The following is an 8,523-nucleotide window of genomic DNA, read 5'->3' as shown; positions in this document are numbered from 1 at the left end:
TTGGAGCCTGTCCTGGAACTAGCTCTTGTAGACCAGGCTGGTCTCGAACTCACAGAGATCCGCCTGACTCTGCCTCCCGAGTGCTGGGATTACAGGCGTGCGCCACCACCGCCCGGCTATGATTTCATTTTTTAAGTCCTTCTGTGCACATATACCAGATTTACTTTATCTGAATGTTAATTGATATCGATACTAGTTCCATTTCCAAGCTATTGTGCACAATGTAGCAATAAATATGGATGTGCAAATGCCATTATGGGAGAACTTAGAGCCCTTTTGGCATTTACTCAGCTCTGTTTTAGGTTTCTGAGGAATGTCCAAGATGATTTCTATTGTGGCCACATTAATTTGCAGTCCCAACAGATGTGAATATCAGCTTCTTTTTCTACACAGCTTCACTAGCAAGCGTTGCCATTTGCTTTCTTATTAGTCATTCTGACGGAGGAGATAAGGAATCTCAAAACCCTTTGAATAGATTTTTACCAATTAAAGCAGAGGATACCTCCTCAAGTACTGACAGATGGGAATGCATGACATTAAATAAACTTCTGTACATTGTTGGAAAGAACCAGTAAAAAGGCACCCTCTAGAAGGAAGAGGATCTGCAGTTGGTTGTTTTTACTCTTCTGGCTCTTGGGGATCACCACCTTGCTCCCAAATAAATATACAGGGGCTTATTTATGAATACCCAACCTTAGATTGGGTAATTTCTAGCCAGTTTTTCTTAAATTATTCCATCTATATTTTGCCTCTGGGCTTTTATCTTTCTCCATTCTACATACCTTCTTACTCTGTGGCTTGCTCTGTAGCTGTACAGCTGGGTAGCTCTTCTTATCCTTTTCTTGCTCCCCATCTCCTCTTCCTAGATTTCTACTCCTATTTGTTCTCTCTGCCTTTCAGCCTATCCTATCCTTTCTCCTGCCTTTCTATTGGCCATTCAGCTCTTTACTAGACCAATCAGGTGTTTTAGACAGGCAAAGTAACACAAAGTTTCATAGAGTTGAACAAATACAACATAAAATAGTGCAACACATTTTGGCATCATCAAAAAAGTGTACCACAGCATAAACAAATGTAACACATCTCCAGCTAATATTATACAACAGGGATTTTTGCTGCTTATATTTCAAACAAGGATTTATATTTAAAATACAGTAAGAACTGCAAAAATTAAACACCAAAACACAAATCCCCCAGTTACTATATAGGCTGATTACCTGAACAGATACCAAAAGGTGCTCAGATGACTGGTAGATATTTAGAGAGTGGTCAAAACAGTTTTTTTAAACATTTATTTATTTTTGTGTATCCATGTGCACAAGTGTCTTGGCACAAGTGCCACCTCCCTCCAGATTTCTGATAGATGGACACCTATGTACTGATGACAGAGTCATTGACAATCTGCCATAGTTCTTTATCACCTTTGTAAGATTCAGCAATATCCAGTGGCTTAAAACAACACAGACATCTTGATGTTCTAGAGGCCCAATTTCTGAAAGTATTTCATGGTACCAAAGTATCCATAGGGATGTTTTAGATTATGGAGGTACTAGAGGAGACACTGCTTCCTGTATTTTCCATTTTCTTGAGGCATCTAATTCCTTTGGCCTTCCTCAAATGGGAGCATAGCATCTTTCCTCTTCAATGGCCTTTGCTCTTACCCTTGACTAATAAGCTATTGTCCTCCCTACTATATTAAGATTCAGTGATGACACCCCGCCCACTTGTCTCTTCCACTACAATTTTACCATTCCAAGATCCTTAATAATCACAATTGAAAAAAACCTTGCACTGTAAGGTCACAGATAGACATGCTAAGTTGGTGAATACTGATTGTCCACTTGAAAAGATCTAGAATCATCTAGAAGATAAACCTTTGGCTGTACTTGTAAAGGGGATTCTGGGCTAGGCTAGTTCAGATAGGATTATTCACTGTGAATTCAGGTGGTATCATTGCAGAGCCTTGGGTTCCAGACTAAATAAAAAGGTGAGAATGAGCTGATCACTGATATTCTTGCTATCACAAGCTCATGCTGCCAGGACTTCAATGCTATGACTGACTGTACCCTTCAACTGTGAGCTGAAATAAAGATGTTCTTAATTGCTTTTGCTGGGTATTTTATTACAGCAGTGAGAGAAGTAACTAATAAATAAGTTCTGGGAAATAGGATTCACACATTTGTGGGGAGCATAATTTGTCCAGCAGAGTACTTTTGCATTCTAACTGACACATATTTTAATTATTTTGTTTATAATATGTGCCATTAGATCATCTCTTTTTCCAAATATACACCTTAGTCTGTACCTGCCTCTCAACTTTTTAAACATTTGAACAGAATTACAGAAATTTTCACTGGTTGTATAAAAACTTTGCTTTATACTTAATTCTTTTTCTTTCTCTCAACTCCTAGGGAACTTTTTATAGCATATGAAGTGTAGTTTTATGAGATAATGAGATCAACAAAACATTGTGGTATTTATAATATATGCATGTAGATAAAATGAAAGCCATTATTCATTTACTTGACTAATTTCTACTTCTTTTAGCACAAATCTTCCTTTAAGCTTTCAAAAAGGATTTTAGTAACAGAACTGAGGGCTCCCCAAAACAGAAAGAAGTGGTACATAAGCTAGATGGAATGGTGCCTGCCCTTTTCTCTTCCTCCTGTTGACTGTTCCCAACAGCTGGGCAACTTGTCTGGCAAAAGAACCCCTTGGAGCTGAATTGCAGATTCCTGGGAGCTTAAGGAATTACTATGTGGGTCGAAAGGTATCACACAGTGACGAGTAAGTATGGATTAAAGGATGAACAGGCAAATAAGATGCAATTTTTGTAGTGGTGTGCTATTTAAAATGCTCCCCCTTGACGGGCAGTGATCAGTGAGCTATGTAATCTCTTCTGCTACAGTTTGAGCTCCTGTTCCAAACTCCCACAAGGCCAAAGGGAAAACCTATCCCACTCTTTGTAGATAATAATTTCTATTTTCTTCGTAGACAAGGCTAGCAGTGGGAAAAAGAGTAGCTGGGTGATATTTATCTTACCTACCTATCTCCTTACTTTGTTAATTACTTAAATTCTCTTTTGTTGTTTCATCTGGCTACACATCTTTCTACCACATTTATCTGTGTATATACTATCAAATTAATTATTTTGGTCATATAATTGTATTTGTGGGTTTTTGCTTGTTTGTTTGGTTTCGTTTTGAGAGGGTCTTACTGCTTAGTATACGCTGGAAAAAAACTCACTTTTTACCTTAAGTTAGCTGTGAGTCAATGGCAACCCTCTTGCCAGAGCCTCTTGAGTGCTGGGATAACAGGTGTGACCCATCATGACCAACAATTTTCCAATTTTAACAACTTGAGCTTAGGTGCATTCACTTTAATTTATGTGTTATTGTTTTTGCTTTACTATGAATTAAAAATTAGAGATGGTCAAAAAAATTATATTGTGTCAAAATACTTAAAATATATGCTCATGACCACTGAAGATAATGGTAAAGATGATGGTGGTTAGAAAGAAATGTTTGACGAGGCGTTAGTAGAGGAAAAAACCACCATGCTTGTGTCAGACTTGCCAACACATCCACATTAGGTCACTCACGGATATTTCGGCCATACTTCAGGCATTGACAGCCTCCTCTTTTCCTCCCTACATTTTTTTCTGTGAACCATTGATTAAACATTTCAATTTCTAGACTTGGAGTTCTATTTTCTATTTCTGTATTCTTTTCAGTTTTTTCACAGAATAATATTTTTATTGATCATAACCATGGAGCAATATAATTTCCTGTTTCTGATGGATTTTTGTAACTTTCTGAAGCATGGGGTAAAGGCTTAATTTTTGTTATCTACTTGATTGAGTTTAGAACAACTATGGGTGCTGTAACAGGAGGTTTCTCTTCTGCCCGCCAGTTTCTGAATAAACTCTCAGAGGTTTCATATTAATTACAAATTGTTTAGTCAATGGCTCAGGCTTCTTGCTAGCTGCCTCTACATAGAAATTAAGCAGTTTCTAATAATCTGTGTATTGCCACTTGACCAATGGCTCACTAAGAATGCTCTGGCATCTTACTCCTTCTGGCTTCCCCCTGATTCCACCTTCTTTCTCCCTATCTCTCTGTTCGGATTTCCTGCCTAGCTCTATTCTGTCTGGCTATTGGCCAAATCAGTTTCTTTATTAACCAACGATAATAAAACATATTCACAGCATACAGTGGGACATCATGATGTAGGATTCCCCTCTGTATGCTGCGAATATGTTTTATTATCGTTGGTTAATAAAGAAACTCAGGCAATGGATAGTAGAGTAAAAGTAAAATCACGCAGGAAATATATATATATTAGGCAGAGTCCATGTAGCTGCTGGAGGAGAAAGATGCCCAGAACTTTACTGGTAAACCACAGCCTTGTGGCAACACAGATTACTCAAAATGGGTTAATTTAACATGTAGGAGCTAGTTAGAAATATGCTTGAGTCATTGGCCAAACAGTGCTGTAATTACTATAGTTTCTTTGTTATTATTTGGGTCTGAGTAGCCAGGAAACGTAAAGCACGGTCTCCGTTTACAGCATCCCACATCAGGGTGTGTCTCTGAGTGTTTTAGGAAAGGTTTAAGGAGCAGTGCAGACACAGACTGTGGGAGCACTGTTCTCTGAACTGGCACCCTGAGATTGAATACAAAGAAGAAGATGATAAGCAGCATTTCAATTTTCTGTTTCCTGAGTGAAGAGACAATTTGATCAGTAGACGCCTAGTCTCACTACCATGGTTCTCCCTGCGTTTTCCACGCATTCTCAAACTGTGCACAGAAATGAACAATTTCTGCCTCAAGGTGCTTGTGTCATGTTGTTGTAGAACAGGGGTCTCTGGGAAAAGCTGCCACTGACTTCATCAGCTCAGCTGAGTCTGCTAGCAGAGCTCTCCAAGGAGTCAGTGTAGCCGTGGGTATGATCAAAATATTATTGTATGAGATTATCAAATAGCTAATAAAATGAGGCCGAATTAAACAAGAAGTCATAAGGATCCAATTTTGTTTACTGTTAACATTTCCTGATAGAAAAAAGGTTTGAGAGAGTCTTTAGAGCCTTACCTGGGATTCAAGGCACATCTCTCAGCCAGCTATATCCAGTTCTTCCCTAATTTTACCTGACCTCAGTGTCTGACATGCTACAATATATAGTTCGGGTGGTAGTAATTGAGATGTGTGGCTATCAGGAAGCCATCATTCACACTCGTGTAAGCATCCTCTCATCACACACACACACACACACACACACACACACACACACACACGTATTAGAAAGAGCAAGAGAGAACAAGCAGATGAGAGGGGGCAAAGAGGTGGAGATAAGGAGAGAGCAGCACGGTCTTAGATTTGCCTTCAAGGACACACTCCTTTTGTCATTCTTCATCCAGCTGGACCATGATATTAACATCTTGAGAAATTCCTAAAATAAAATGCCACCAACTGAAGACTTAAGCTCAATGCATGAGCTTGTGGAGATGTTTCATATTAATACACATGTGTAAGAGTTTTCTCAGAAGTTTATAATGACTCTTGTGCCAGAACATCCTGCAATTGGTGATTCCATAGCTTTTCTATATCTCATGCATTTTCATAATTTTCTACATTTCATATATTTTCTCCAGCAAGACTAAATCTTGCTATGTCTATCAATATTTCCAAACCTTAATCAACCGACTGAGCAATGGCTTCATGATGTGATAAGCAAATTTCAAGTAAGTTAGTTGGAATATGTATCCTTTGAGTGTTTCAATTCTGGGAATCTTTCAGTTATGAATTGTTTGTTTTCTTTCTCAGAAACCACCACTCTGAGCCAAATGACAAAGTAATAATGGTGTTTGATTGAAGATATTTAATATATTAAGGTCTAGGTTGCACAATATTACTAACCATTTTTCTATGTCATGAATTATGAATTTGAGGTTAATTGAGGTCAAGAATTACAGGAAAAGGGATTTTGATCTTGCTGCAAATAGACCATAGTAGATGAAGTAGCAGAAATTTGAGCCTTATCTCATCCATTCAATAGTTGACACTGTTAAGGACTTTCTTGAATGATTTGCACATATTTCCATCTCCTGGCACAGAATATTTCATCTGTAAAGAGATATCTTTAAATAAACATTATTATTATTATTATTATTATTATTATTATTATTATTGTGTTGCTCAGTGTGTGAATGATGCATATGTGGAGGTATATGTTTCTAAGTACTCACATGGAGGTCATAAGACTCTTTCATGGAGTCAGTTTTCTCCATCCACTTTGATGAGGATCCATGTTCAAGATTAGATCATATAACCTGAATGGAAAGAGCTGCTATCCTCTGAGTCATATTGACAACCTTGAGAACTCCTACCCTAACCAGTAAACCTTTTAGTCTAAGGAAACACAACCCTGAGAATTCCTAATAAGTCAACCTTTCAGTCCAGTGATACCTGAGAACACCTAACAGGTTGGCCGTTAGTCCAATTACCTCTTCCATATTCAATGAGTTGTGAGATGCTTTCTTCAGCAATGCGGTTTTGCTATCAACTTGTGGAGAGCAACCAATTGTATTGTAAATAGCCTTTTTTTTTTTTTTTTGGTTATTCCTGAGAACACCTAACAGGTTGGCCGTTAGTCCAATTACCTCTTCCATATTCAATGAGTTGTGAGATGCTTTCTTCAGCAATGCGGTTTTGCTATCAACTTGTGGAGAGCAACCAATTGTATTGTAAATAGCCTTTTTTTTTTTTTTTTGGAAATTTCCATTGAACCACTTTGGTCAAAATTCATTTGAATGCAACCTAGTCCCTCTACTGGGGCCTTAATTTGGTGTCAAGAGATGGCCAGTTGTTACTTTGTCTTTTTTTAGGATTATCTTCATATATTTTGGGAAGGTTTATATATCACCCCTCAATTGTCCCTCAATTTAACTCTCTCTCCTCATATTCCCTTCCTCAACTTCATTTTCCCTTACCCTCCCAACCTGATCTCCCTGTTCCTTCTTATCCCCAGTCTACTCATGAAGCCTATTCTATTTCCCCCTGCCAGGGAGATCCAGGTGTCTTCTCTAGTCTCTCATTCTACAGCTAGCCTTTCTGGGTCTACAGATTATAGCTTGGTTATAACTTATTTTAAGGCTAATATCCACATATAATTGAATATGTCCAATATTTATCTTTGGGTCTGTGTTCTTTCTCCTAGGATGATATCAGTAAATTTGAGTAATAAAAGAATACAGATTTTCTATCTGTGACTTATGGCTATTTATTTGATGAGAAAATTATTGACCTGAAAAAAATTAACTGTTGGTTTGTGTTTTCTTTAGTTGATGATGGTATTCCATGTATTTTTCTGTTTTAGGCCTCTGGTTTGTTTTTTGAAAGAGGCAATTCAGTCAAACAATAATTAGAAAAACTTTTTATTTATCACCTACTATGTTCCTACTACTCAGTCATATACCTCATTGGAAAATGAGGTATATTTAGAAATGTACCTTTTCTTTTGACCTAGAATTTATTTATTAATAAAAACACTAGAAGAAAGATTTAAAGCAGTTGGGACCTTGAAGAGAAAGCTCTCAAGACAGGGCTAGGGGTGCAGGATAAGGAAACACAGATGGACACCTAAACTGTCTGTCTGTCTCTAAAATCCTCCTGCAGGTAAGACTGGACTTATCTCAGTTTCAGGTTACTTTCCTTCATTCCTAGAACATAACATAGTAGGAGCTCAGAAAAGCTGGCTGTATTTCATGTGGAGTCAAAAAGCAAACTCCATAAATTCTTGTGAACTGTTCCCTCTTTCTTTTTCTTTTACCCCAGGGCCTGTCCATGAAATAACTTTGTCCAAATTCAGGGCAGGAATTTCTGTTATATCTGAGTCATGAGATACCCAGTGAGACCACCATGGAGCTGACTTTCTGCTTAATTACACAAGATTTCTTTTTTTCTATGACCAATAACAATTTGTAAACAAACCCCATAAACAAAGACAAATATCCATAATCCATTTTGGGGGTAATATGTGTATAATACATAGTATTCTAGACTATTTCCTACTAATTAGAGGCATTGGTAATCTTTGTGGACCCTGAGAAAATGTGGGATTATGGTCAAGTCATGACTGGGGTATTCTATGAGGGCTGGATCTCCTCAGCCAGTTGCCTTGAAGCTATTCTGGATGTAGAACTTATATAAAACTGTAACTAAAGCATTCAGAGACATTGCAACATCTGGTTCATCTACTCTCATTGGAGATTTCTGGGGGAAGGGTCTTCCTCTATCAAACCTGATTTTTCTTAACCAAAAGTGAACCAATCATCTCTCATTTCCTGTGGAAATAAAAGCAGAGCCTCTTTTCCAAAGTAACTTATCTTTTGACTTAAAATTTGAAGTCAAGATATTTTTAAAATATGTAGGTTGGTTTAATCTAGCAGCTTTTATAACCAAATGTCTCTTTGAAGTTATATGATCATTAACAGTGAAAAAAAAACTAAAGACAACAACACAATTA

This window comes from Microtus ochrogaster, chromosome 8, assembly GCF_000317375.1.
Source record: "Microtus ochrogaster isolate Prairie Vole_2 chromosome 8, MicOch1.0, whole genome shotgun sequence".
NCBI lineage: Eukaryota > Metazoa > Chordata > Mammalia > Rodentia > Cricetidae > Microtus > Microtus ochrogaster.
The sequence above is the reverse complement of the archived record's forward strand: the minus strand, read 5'-3'. Positions refer to the sequence as shown.